This window comes from Protopterus annectens, chromosome 5.part0 (assembly GCF_019279795.1).
Source record: "Protopterus annectens isolate FY-2018-M chromosome 5.part0, PAN1.0, whole genome shotgun sequence".
Lineage (NCBI taxonomy): Eukaryota > Metazoa > Chordata > Ceratodontiformes > Protopteridae > Protopterus > Protopterus annectens.
In genome coordinates this window covers 239,544,108-239,558,228 of record NC_056735.1, presented here as the reverse complement: position 1 = coordinate 239,558,228, position 14,121 = coordinate 239,544,108, and positions in this window count along the sequence as shown.

The following is a 14,121-nucleotide window of genomic DNA, read 5'->3' as shown; positions in this document are numbered from 1 at the left end:
TGGTAATTCAGAGCATATCTGTGAATTCCCAGCAAGGTTCCTACCATCAGTTAAGAAAGCCTTGTGATTATCCTTAGTGTCCTGTACAATTTGTATCTTCATAGGTTCATAGGTTCATACTAGGCTATCTGCCCTAGGGCATTTATAAGCCTAGCCAGAGTGTGTGTGGCTTTCGCCACCCCTTGCTATGTGAATATTATGCCCATTTAGGGTTTACTTTACTGTGCCTCTGTCTAGATGTGACACAGTGAAGACCCCCAGTGTAAATCTACGATCTCCCATCCACTTGGCAAGATTCCTGTTGAAGAGAGTCAGTCAGTGAGGGGCTCTGCCTAACATGGAGTGGGATTCTGTTCCAGAGTGTAGGGAGCCTCTGGGTTATGAATCTGTCCCTCCAGCACATCCTATTTATTTATGTGTTGAGGTTGACATCTCTTGCTCTTGCGGCTCTGATGGATTTGGATTTTCTGAGGTGGAGCATATCCATTAATTCTGTATTGGACATGGCCTTGTACATCGAGCATACATCGCCTCTGAGTATGCAGTATGTGACTGCATACAGCTGGGGTGTTGTCAGCCAGGCAGCATATGACAAATGTTTGAGACCCTTTATCCTCTTGGTGAGGTACTTTTGAGGTCTTTCTAACTGCTGCAGGTGTCGGGTAAGGTGCATCCCAAATGGGGCATTGTACTCAATTATGGGCCTAATAAGAGAAGAGTATAGGGGCACCATGACCTCTCTTGATGTAGATGTGAATCCTTTCATGATATGGTTGCCAATATAGAAGGTCTTCCTAGCCACGTTGGCAATGTGAGTGTCACATGAGAGGTTATTGTCCACTTGTGTCCCTAGGTCCCTGATTACTTCTTCCATACATAATGGATTACCTATGTAGTAATTTGTGAGTACCTTGTTTGGTATTTGGAGAGACATTCATACTCTCCAGTGTCTTCAGGAAGGCTGAGTGTGATTCCTGGGTTTGAGAGGGTGGTCTGCAGCATGCTACAAACTGTACAGCAGTTTTTCCTACGGTTAGTTGCACATGGATGGTCTCTGATGCTTCGTGCATTGTCAGTAACCTGGACGTGTGGGTATCTTTGCTGAATATGGATACTCCCCCTCCTTTTGTGGTTTGGTCCAGGTTTTGGGGCCAAAAAGCATGATATGAGGTATAATCTGGTAGTGCTGGGGTGCTCTCAGGAGCCTTGATGCAGGTTTCCGTCACTGCACAGACATTGATGTTCTCCCTGCTGGGGAGGGCCTCGAGAGCATGCATCTTGAGGTTTAGACATCTGGCATTGAGCAGCATTACCCTTATGTTTTTTTCACTTATGTTTTCTAGGGAGGTGGGTTTGTCTTTTCAGCCTTGCCTACAAAAGGCACTATGGAGGTGGCAAGAGCCTTAGCCAATATCCAGACGCCCAGGGTTGACAGGTGCAAGCCATCCCTGGCAAAGCAGTGTGGCTTGTCAAGCATGACATCCCAAGCAGACAGACATTGGATCCCCTTGGAAGGACACCAGTAATTGAGCCAATTGTTAAAGCTGATCATTCTGTGTTTGTACTGTGGCATCATTCTTGGTGAGAGTAGGATGCTGCTCAGGGTCAGAGTCATACCGGCCTGGCCTACATAATCGGAGAGCTCCTCTATGTCTCTTTTCATGTAGTCCAGGGAGGTACGTCTCAGGTCATTCACACCAGCATGGACAATGACTGAGTCATATTTGTACTTGCTTTGGAGTGACCGGCATGCTTGTGTTATGTGGTGGATTGTAGCAGCCTACAGGCAGCTTACTGTACCCTTTTCCTTGTTCAGTCTGGTGAGCGGGACATCAGTGTGTCTGACTATGGAGTCACCTATTACAAGTGTATCAGGCATGTTGTTTGTCCTTATGGGCTGTGACTGTTTGGCACACCGACTTTGTGTACTATGTGTTGCATGTGCTATGTTTGGAGGTAGTGGTTGCTTGGGTGTCTGCTTTGGAGGCCTCTGTTGATTTGGTGGTTTTTAATTAGAGCCTCTGGGAATGATTTTGTGTGTTTATGTCTTTGGTTTGCAGTTGTGATAGGTCTATGTGAGACTGGGTTTGTGGTGTGTGTGGTTACCTTTTCCTCCTGACTAGTTTTGACAGTGCTGAGTTGAGAGAGCTCACCCTCCAGTTTGGATAAATGATTGCATCTCTCACATATATTTGTATTTCTTGGGGGGAGGAGGGGGTTGTCTGTGTACATGGGGCAGGTGTAACATTGCCCAGGATTCACAGATACAACTTGTTGTAGCTGGCCTTAATGGATTTTATGAGTGGCCATATTTTATTGCCATAATACTGATCAGAGATTACTTCTCTTTTTGGGTTTGCTCTATCATGTAGTAGCTTCCTCATTCTCCTGCATGGTTTGATAATGGCTGGGGTCCACCATGCTAGATGCCTGCGTGTATGGTATTGGGCCTTGGTTTTATTTGGGATTGCATAATCCATGCATTCCTGACAGTGTTCATAGAATGCATTTATAAAGGGTTCTAAGGTGTGGCCCATATTTTCCACAGGCACAGGGCCTTTATTGGATTCCACATCAGTTTGGAGGAGTGCAACATTTCCTTTACACATGTTTTTCACTGTGGTTTTCTGGCCAGGGACTGTGGTCAGGATGTGAATATCCAGTGTGATTACTCTGGTTTGATCTTACCAGTGAGGGATACACTTCTTATCTGGCCATAGAGTACCCATGTTGCTGATTATCACATCCAGTATGCTTACCCCTCTTGTGGGAGTGGTACATTGTTCCTGAGCATTTTGGTTTATGGATTCTAGGAACCTTTGGCCTAGGGTGTTGGAGCTGGAATAATGCTCCCAGTCTATGTTTGAGTGTTTTCAGTCACCCAATATAATGTTGTTTGGAGAGCTTGATATTTCCATGTGTTCCAACATAGGCCAAGTGCAGTTCCTGGCATTAGGAGGGTAGTCTGTAGCAGGCTACAAACTGGGAGGCAGTTTTAGCCACTGTTACTTGACCATGGATAGTCCATGCTGCTTCTTGTTGTGGTACCAACATGGGGGTGTGGTTATCCTTGACAATTATTGCTAGTCACCCTCCTTTTGTAGTTTGTTCCATATTTTGGGGCTGTAAAGCATGGTATGAGGTGTAACCTGGTAGTGTTAGGGTGCTCTTGTGAGCCTTAACCCAGTTTTCTGTTACAGGACAGATATCAACAGTCTCCATGCTCAGGGGAGTTTAGACTGCATGCATCTTGCAGTTTAGACTTCTGGCATTGGGTAGCATTACATCTAGGTTCTTATCCCTTGTGATACCTATGGAGGTGGGTTTGTGTTTTGAGCCTTACCTATTCAAGGCACGGTGGGGGTGACAACAGCGTTTGCTAGTATCCAAAAGGCCAGGACTGATAGGTGCATGCCATCCCTAGCAGGTGGAGCATCATGTCTTGCTCAGCATATCATCCCAGGCTGGCACGCATTGGATCCCCTTTGACTAACAGCAATACTTAAGCTAATTATTGTAATTGATCATCTCATCTTCATATTGTGGCATCATGCTTGGTGAGGGTAGGATGTTAGTCAGGGTCATCAAGTTTGCATATACTACATGGTGTTACATTGCTTAACACATGGCAATCATGCCTCAGGTGGTGCTGCAGGGCTGTCTACATTGGATGCACATACTACACTCCCTGTACATGTTTGATAGCAGGTTGTGTCAACTTAGGCATCCCTTTTACTATATGTGTGAGTCAGAGAGAGGTATCATTTCCAGGGTTCCTACTGAGCCAGTGTATGTGCTATGCGTTGCCACTTTGCCAAGGCCAAGGCATAATGGGCACGCCTCCTTCTGCCTACTGGGGCAGGCTCAGGTTGTTCCTCCTCCGAGTCATGCTCTGCCTGTGATTGGCTTGGCAATGGTGGGGGGCCGTTTGGCCCAGCCCTATGCTGGTCCTGCTGCAGCTGTTTTCACAGAATCATATTATGTAGCATAGCACATACCTTGACAATTCGGGTACATGTAGTTGGTGAGTACTGCAAGGCTCCACCAGATGTGTCCAGGCACTGGAACCATGACTTGAACAGCCCAAACACACGCTCGATTACATTTCGTGTTTGTGCGTGTGCCTCATTATGGCGTTCTTGTTCAGGTGTGTGTGCATTTCTGATGGGTGTCATCAGCCATGGCTCCAGTGCATAGCCAGCATCCCCCACTAAGTGACCATGTGGGATGTCCCCATTGGCAAATGTCTGGTACAGCTGCGTCAGATGCCAGATATGGGAATCATGGTAGCTTCCAGGGCAGCCAGCACACACATTCATTATTATGCCCTGGGCATTACACATGACCTGGCAGTTGATGGAGGGGAAGCCCTTGCGGTTAATGTAGGCCCTACCCCACTCACCAGCTGGTGCTTTGATGCATATATGCGTGCAGTCTATTGCACCCACTACCTCATGGTATTCTGCTATTTGCTGGAAGAGACGCATATTGCTGGCTAATACCTCACGGGAATTGGGGAAATATACATGCTCACCGACATGTGCTGACATGGCATCCAGGAACTGGTGCAGTACCCTGGATGCTGATGCCTGTGTTATCCCCATCATATCACCAGTTGGTCTCTGGAAGGTACCTGTTGCTAGTATTCTTAGGCCAACACATACCTTGGTTTCCACTGGGATGGGTTCCCCTCTGTTGGTTCTGTGTGTGAGGCGTGGCCTGCACAGCTCAACAATTTGCTGCAGGAGGTCTCTGTCCACTCTATAGTTCTCCACTATCTCCAGCTCATGTAACCCCTGGTAGGTGACCCTGGGCCTGTACACTCTTCTCCGTCTCCTCACTGTGGGTTGTCCGGCAGCATTTGCATAGTCACCACCCTCAGCAAGTTGCATATGTCTCCTTATAACAGCTATGGCAGCCCCTAGCATTTTTGGTCTGAGTGAAGCTTTTTCAGTTTTCACTTCTAATAGCTTATTCCTCTGTTGCAGTGTCTCTTGAGAGAAACATTCTGCACTGTTGTTTTCAGAGTTTTAAGTGCTGGGCTGGGCTACTGTTCTGCCTGTGTAATTGCCTTCTTCTGATTGTTGTCACCTGCTAGCTCTGCCAGTAATCTCTGCTAGCTTCCTACTATTTCCCATGCTTCCTTTTTCCCTTCTGTTTCCTCAGGGGGGAGCGACGCACATACCAGCGAAAACATGCTCACAGTGGCTAACATGCGTGCACACATGCTTAGACTAGAATCTGCTTATTCAGGTTAAAACATGCACACACCAGCGCAAACAAGCTGACAGGTGTTTAAACAGGCTCCTACATGTATATTCTGCCACTCACACTTACATGCACGCAGTCTAGCTTACTTGTGCTTACCAGTGCGCACATGAGTGCATGCACGCCCTGCAAGAAACATTGGTGTTATCCATAGTGTATACCTTCCATTTCTTGGCTTTCCCATGCCTACTTGTTGACACTCCTCTTTCCATGATGTCTGACTGACAGCTTTCACATGCCACTGTGCTACAATGAGCTGCATTCCTTTCATACATTCCCCCCTGTGATGTCACCTATCTCCTACTCTGTTACTCCCCCTTATCCTACTCCTACACTGCATGGAATGTGCTCATTTCCAATGTAACAGTACGATTCACTATTCTACCACTCATTTACATAGGATTGCCTACTAATACTTAGTTACATGTCTTACACTCCGCTTCCCCCCTTAGCAACCCCTACTCGGTGGCCATGTTGTTTTAGCCTGCTATTCCCTTCCATTGTAAATTCATGCTTTGCATAAACCCACATTTGTGGGTTTAATTTTTTTATTTTTCTGTTTTTTTATAGCGCAGCCCGTTTGCGCGGCGCTGCACTATGTTTAAACATCGCCGAAAAAAAAACATTTTTATTTTATGTTTGCATCGGAGTACATTGCCAGTGGCCACATATTTGGCCATTGGCATGCTGCCTGGGACATTTGCAACCTTTATTTGGAGCTGACAAGGCTCCATTGTGTTATTTGCAGAATGGTACTCAGTTATCAACTGAGTACATTTCTGCAGAAAACAAGGCTCTTACACGGGCAGGTTTCTGCTTCCTGGATCACAAAATTACCTCATTTGCATGCCTTTTGGCTGCAAGTGAGGTAATTAGCATATCCACGCCCTGTCCGTGTAAGAGCCATTTTAGGTGCTCTCTTACACGCACATTCAGGCTGTTCCTGGATCGCGATGGCTGCATGGAGTCTTACACTACTCTTTGACTCCATGCAAGCCATCGTGAATCCTGCCCATTATTTTTAGTGAAAGGAATTATGACCCCAGGTGTGAAATATTAAAGCAATAAATCAAACATTATTTAAATAAATAAGCCACTTTGAGGTGGAAGTGTTAACAGATTTAATAGAATTGATAGAAGAAAACTTTGTCTTCTGTTTCTTTTTCTCTAAATCAGTCCAGGAATTTTTTTTGTGAAGCAGTTTTCAGTGAAGAAGAAGAAGACCACTCCATAACTTCTGGAATGGGAATAATATTGTTATATATGATGAAAGAATATGCTTCCTCTATGTTGTTAAAGATTTTTGTTTCATTTTATAATTCATTTTAATTCGGGCTAGATAGAATATTTGGACTTTAATGTTGTGTTGCTCTAAAGATTTAACCAAGGGCCAACAACTTTTCCTAGAGTCCATAACTTTAGTCAGGTAGTCATTGTCAAGTCTGACTAGATTCTGGTTATACTTCAGAGGAACTTTCCTCCAGGCAGACTTAATTATTAGTTCTTTGTTAGTATATGATAAGAATTTTATCACAATGGACCTTGGAGGAGAAGAAGAAAAAGATGGAACAGGCTTACCTATGGCTCAATGAGTCCTTTCAATACCAAGAGAAACCTGACAGTCCATATCATGAGACCCTTGTTGTTAGTGAAAGCTGCATTACAGACTATAAGACTACTTATGGAATGGTGCTAAGAGCATTTAACTTTAGAAGGGTTGAAAGGAACTTGCAAGACTTGGTTTAGGAGTTTACTGGAATTACTTCATGTATCAAATATTATGAATAGCATCTGGAGTATATGAAATCAGGATTCTTAGTGGGAAACAAAACATTACTGCTTCATACATTTTTATGACTAGTCAGAGTCTGTTTGGTAGATATGAAAAACTGATTCACCTAGATTTGGATGGGTCAAAGTAATTGCTATTGTCATGCATTCTGACTGTTATTTTCAACTGTAATGACAAATAGCTAATCTTTCCTTCACACCTAGAAAATGAGCCTAAAGAGACACATATGAATGAAGAAATACAAATGAAATCTGTAGTGGTATGTTAACTGCAGTTGTTTTAATACAGCAGCAATTCAGTGGTGCCTAGAGCATGTAAAAATGTATGTTTAAAGGGAGTATACCGATGAGTCACATTGATGCCATCCCCCAAGGTGTAGATGGATGAAAATTCTGCTAAATCTAGTGTGATCTGTGTTTCCTTAGCAGCATGGACATATAGGTTTATAGATGAATACTAAGCTAGCTCCCTGAAGGGCTATTTTAAGCCTGGCCAATAACCTGAAGTCAGAATCAAAAACTGTATATTTTGTCTATGAAGTAAATACATTTACTATTATGCTAAACCCATCCCCACATATGAAGAAAAAGTTGAGGGTTATCAGTGGGAGAGACAGGCTGCTAAGCTGTTTTTGTACCCCATGCCATCCTTCAATCTACTGCCCGTCCACCAAAAAAAAAATCTCTTCTTGGAGTTGGAAAGTAAAAGAAAAAAAAAAGAAAAACTTTTCTCAATTCAACTTAAACAGATAAATAAATAGATAAATAAATAAATAAATAAACTCCTTACATATTTTAAACTGTAGCAGCTGCTACAGTGTTTCACTTTCTACAATATATGCAATCCAACAGCATTATAGCACTTCAGTTTTTGCTGCAAATGCAAAATACAATTCTAACATTTATTAATAAATGCTAAGTATGTACTAAAGAGCAATCATGGTTGGCTGATCGCTCATTCTAACACTTTGGATACTGGGTAGTTGCCCTCTTTGTCCCACCTTAACTACACTACTGATCCTATGGATGGCTGAGTATATTGCGTGCCTGCAGAGGCTGTCTTGGCTCATAGTATGTCACAAAAGGACCTCCCTTCTAAATTAGGGGGAAAGGGTATGTGTGTACTAACATGTACTCCTCTTCTCCTTAGCCAGGCAACAATGATGAGTCTGTAAGCAGTATTAGAGAAGGAAGTGTAGGCTGCTTCCCAGGACTTAGTCACTAATTCCTGACTCGCAATTCTGGGAGAACAGATGGGTCAAAAGGTCTTCATGGGCAGGAACAAATAGGCTGCTGTCTATCACCTCGGCAGAAGATACTTAGTTCCCTCTCTCTCCATTGGAACTAATGGGCTGACTTAATACTGGTTGTGGAGTCATTGGGAATGAGTCCTGTACATGTAGGGAAGGGGATAAAAACTGAATTATGTTCACCTAGTGAAAATGTGAAAATATTCTTCTTAGCCCCATCAGTTACCTGTAGATTCTCACCTGTACCCTCAAAGCACTTTGCTCCCATCCAAGTGAGTAAGCTAAGCTCAATAAATAATATTGAAATATTTATTCATTATATCACTAAAATAAAGTGCTGACAATGGTGGTAACAGTTTATCTTCTTTCCTTCACTATACTACTGCATGCATGTTTAGCGTACTGGCCAACTATCTATGGCATATTGTGACACATTAAATATTTTCTGGTTAGTATATGGAATTGCATGTAGTGCCTATCATGATGGGTTTTTCAGCACACATACTCAGGAAAATCTGTATACTCACAGGAACACAAGATCAGTAAAAAGTGCATTCGCTGCAATTACATATCCATTTGTAAGTGCTAGTTTACTTTGCTAAATTATGCTTATGTATGTGGTTAGTAATGCTTATACATGTGAGTCCTGAATGGCAGCTAAAAGTCTTTATAGATCTAAAACACATAATGGTAGTTGCTTATTTGGGTATTTGATATAACCTTTACACCGCATAAGAAAAGGAACAGAAACAAACATTTGTACCTCCCCCTTTGTTGTAAGATGGGTTGCCAACTGGCTCATATATTGGTCACAACGTATCAAAGTGGGTGACTCCACATCAGCCAGCAGACCTGTTGCCAGCAGGGTGCCACAAGGGTCAGTGCTGGGCCCTCTACTCTTTAGTATAAACTCCTCAGAAGTTCAGGCCAAAACTAAGGGGCTGTGGCTGACCAAGTTTGCGGATGGCTGCAATCTGGATGCAATTATTGAATCCCCGAATTATGTCAGTATGGTCTTACGCAGATCAACAATTAGTGTCTTAGTCACAGTCTCAAGCTGAATGTAAACAAATGCAACATCATTTGCTTTGGCAAAAACAATGTCCTTTCTCACTATCAAATTAACAACAACATCCTATGTACCACAAAGTGGTAAGAGATCTGGGATCACAAGTAGACTGCGACCTTAACGTTGACAACCATATGTCTACTGTAGTAATGAAGGCTTTCTACATAGCACACTTGAATAGCAAAGGCATAATGTGATGGTGGTGCTGTGGTAGCGTTGTCGCCTCACAGTATGACGTTGTCCTGTCCGATTCTCAGCTAGAGCGTCATCTGTGTAGAGACATGCATGAATGGGCGTACCTTCGTTGAAGTTTGTGCATCAGGGCCGGCAACTCGGCACGTAAAAATCTACTGCCAATCATTAGCAGACCGGAGTTCTGCTGTGGCGACCCCTAATCGGGAAAAGCGGAAAGACACAAGCCTCCAGAGCAAAGGAGATTATAACTCCTCTATACTTGTCACTAATCAGGCCCATAATTGAGTATAACGCCCCTTTCGGCATGTACTGTACAAAGCACCTGCAGCAATTGGAGAGACACCAGAGGTTTCTAACTAAGAAGATCAAGGGAGTCCAGCACATGCCTTACACAGACCGAGTAAAGCCCCTGTCAATATACTCAGTACTGGATTGACTTCTTAGAAGAGACTTATGCTTGGCTTACAGAGCAATCTCCGACCCAAACCTAATGAATTTGCTGCACACCTGTAAATCAAACAGGACTAGAGCTACCCATTCCAGACATATAAATATGGTCTGCAACTTAAATAAGACATGCTGGAGGGATAGAATTCTCTACCAGTGACTGTCATGTCTTTGGAATAGGCTGCCAATTCATGTGAAACAGAACACCTCTATGACACTATTTAAAAGGAACCTGTATGAGTGGATGGGCACCATAAATTCTTTCATGAGCAGTAATTAATAAATACAATCATGGGTATTGACTAGAGTATGGTATTACATTGGGATGAAACAGCTAGATTTGAAATTACCTCTGTACTGATAGCCTCATAACCTCCTATGATCCTATGATCCTAACATAAAAATGCAAGCATTTTAATTTATGTACTGTAAATGTTTAATATGTTATTAAGCATTTGAACTCTGAAAAAGCAAGCACCTATGAAAACAGTTGTGTACTAGTACATGTCTGAATGGACAGCCTGTGTCATTTAAAGGTAAACGATTAATAAGAACTATATGATGCATAACATGAGTACCACTGATACTAATACAGGGACCTAGAGCTTAATGTGCAAATTATTTCAATGCAGGCTTATAATCTGAAAACAACTTATTTATTTTATTTATTTATTTATTTTTATTTTACATTTGTTAACGGGGTAATCTGGCTGAGCTTTTGGCTCATTTTCAGCAGAGACCCGGTGAGAAAAACTTCTCTGGACTAGAAAACAATTTATTAAATTTTAGTAACATAGGAGTAACAGGGCAGCCATGGTGGTGCAGTGGTTAGCATTGCCGCCTCACAGCAAGAGGTTCTCTGGTTCGATTCTTGGCTGGGGTGCCTTCTGTGTGGTGTCTGAATGTCCTCCCTGTGGTCGCGTGGATTTCCTCCAGGTGCTCCAGTTTTCTCCCACGTCCCAAAGACATGCTGTAGGTGGATTGGACACTTTAAATTGGCCCTAGGTGTGCATGCATGTGTGTGCCTTCTGTGGAAGGTTGGTCGCTGGGCTGGCAACTCGATACTGTAAAACTCCACTGCCAATCATGAGCCGACAGGTGATCCACTGTGGCAACCCCTAACCGGGAAAAGCCGAGAGAAGAAGAAGTAACATAGTAGTAACAATTAGCTATAGGATCTTACAAGCAGAGACCTAGACAGAAAAAAAAAAGCTCCTCAGGCAATTCAATTATACAGAGTATTAAGAATTGGCAGACAAGTATGTGAGTTGTTACAAACAGGGTTTTAAACAATTAGCAGAAGAAAATGTGACTAGTTACAATATTATTTTAGCTGCTTAGAGCAAAATGAGGTAATAGGCAGATGCTTATTTAAGGTGGGTAGTATCTAGTTATATAGAAGTTTGGAAACTAGAAAGGAAAGTAGGAATTGATAGTAGGAGATGTAGGGGAGGTAGATTATAGGTGGCAGACTAGACAGGTAGGTTGTTTTGAGACTGTAAGAATTAAGAGTGGTTGGAGATAGAGGAAGGGAAGAGGTAGAAAAGGCAGGGGAATAGTGTTAGAGATACATTAAGAGTGAGGTGGTGAAATAGGAGAAAGGATGGTGGTTTCAAGGTGGTTGGCTACAGTGGCAAGACCATTTTGTTTTTAGGTATTTCCTTGAGGCTAATTTGAAACATTTGCTATGCTAGAGGGATTTTATTTCCAAGGGGAGTTGGTTCCAGGATATAGCTGGGTTATAGTTATAGACAAGGCAGCCTATTTTGGTTTTGGGTTTGTAGATGTCTAATAATTCTTGATTTGAGCTGAGTAGCGTCCTAGCAGAGGAATATTTGGATATGATAGTGGAGAGGCTGGGGCAGAAGGAGGGTAGATAGAGGATAGAGTGGATGATTTGTAGTTGGTATAGTTGGAGCAGCTGAGGAAATTCTAGCCAGTCTAACTTAAATGAATGTATTTTAGTGACATGTAGAAGACAGGTAAATGACCTCCAAGAACCCACAGTACTTGAGTAAAGCTGCTTATCTTCCTCATATCAAGGGCAGATTGCATTTTTAATAGTATGTCTAAGTCTAATATTGTTTAAAGTACGTGTGTAAAATAACGAGGAAGTCGTTTTATTTTCAGACCATATTGCTCAACTTCTTTGTTCAAGAATACTGAAAAAAGTCAAAAATAATGGGCTGGACAAAGGCCCTGAATCATTACTCCCATTCACTTAAAATGTTAGAACAGGTTTGGAAAAGCATGTGTTTTCCAAATGATAAGAAGTATGAAGCTTTAATGCCTGGTATTATTGACAGACTGCAATCCTCAGTGACTTACCAGAAAGTCAAACATTTCAAGAGGGATCAGGGCAAAAATATGAGCCAAAATCTTAGACATTCTTCAAAATTCTGGACAGCTGAGAGGTTTCTCTCAGACTTATTACTGAAGTTACAAAGCAACACGTTTTTCTTTTTCATTTTTACATCTCCCAGCAATGCACAGAGACTTATACACACTTTTGTTATACAGTCATAATCCAGGATAAACACAGAATAATAAGAACAAAGCAGATATGATGGACAAAGTAAAGAGAGAAATTTGCCAGTCAGACAATGAACTATAAAAATAATGTAACCTAATGTTGGTGTATAGAGTGCATTTCTTTCACTGCAGCCTTATTTCATTCACACCAAAGACAGCAGCTTTCATTGGATGGGACACATTCTTTATTCCTCAGTATTTCTTGCTATTTTTTCACTCCCTTTACTGTTTTATATGCTTTAGTTTAGAATATATATGGAAATGTTTTTGAGTGACCTACGTTTTAGTTACCTTACCCAGAACAACCTAGTTTAAAATAAATCTAATATTCTATGATTCAGGGGCATTTATTTGCATATTTTGGGTCATTAAGACTAGCTGGTTAAAGAAGGCCATCAAGGATAACTTAATGACAATTTAGCAACAGTGATGAACATGAGTTTTCTGGATTTTCCAAGTACAACTGAACCAAAACATTGCTTGGTACTGCCTTCATTCTATTATAGCTACTGCATTCCATAACGCATGACTATATTTTTACCTACAAGTGGCTCATTTTAAGCTCACAGATTAACTATAAGAAGCATGATATTTAACAGCTTTTGTGTGTAACAGTGTACTTGTGCTACCTATAATGGTCACAGGTATAAATGGTTTCTTCACTACTTGTCACCTTTTGTGATCACGTATGTTCATTTCCATGTTGAGCTGTATCTGCAGTTATTGCACCATCTTTAAGCAATAGCTGGCAATGAGGAAATAATTTCAGCAGCACTATGACTTAACACAAGCAAAAAGTCATTATTAATGGTTTAAGTCAAAATCTAAGGGCTGAATTCCAAGCAAAAGTTGCAGACAGCTTAGCACAATGAAGAAAGACATGAGAGCATCAGTGCGAAGATGCGATTTCATAAAGTACACTAAAAAATTATATATTCAGTGCAGAATAATTAAGGACTGCACTCACGCACAGTGGATTACAAAACACAGCGTGCATACCCAATGCAACTGAAATGTGACAAAGTGCTTCACCAACAACTTTATGAAAGCACTTAGTAAAGGCCATATATGCTGTATTTATCCTCCATGCTACTAGATAGATTATTATGGAATCATGCAGAATCCAGAACATTACTTAAAAAAATGCAACTGGCATTTAATGAACTCCAGTAGGCTGAGGTATGCAAGCCATAGAAAAAGATATGCAAATGCATCCTAGAAGGCAGCCAGCTAAGTGCCAAGACAGGGAGCACTAAATCCAGTTCTCTGATAAAGAAATAATAGACAAGTAGACAAAGAGCTGGTGCAGGCTATATGTAGCATTTACTCCCTACACATGTATGCATGCACTCTGCATGTTAAGAAAATACCTGTAGAAACAAAAGTTTCTCTGAGTCTAGGTATACTAGCCTCTGGGACATTTCATCAGCAAATGGAAGATAATATACGAGTGTCCTAGACAGCTGCCAGTTGCATCTTCACACATTTCCTAGCAGCAATGTGCTCCAAGGTCGATGATTACATCCACTTCTCAGCAACAGTCATGAATGGAAGAAATGCCATACAACA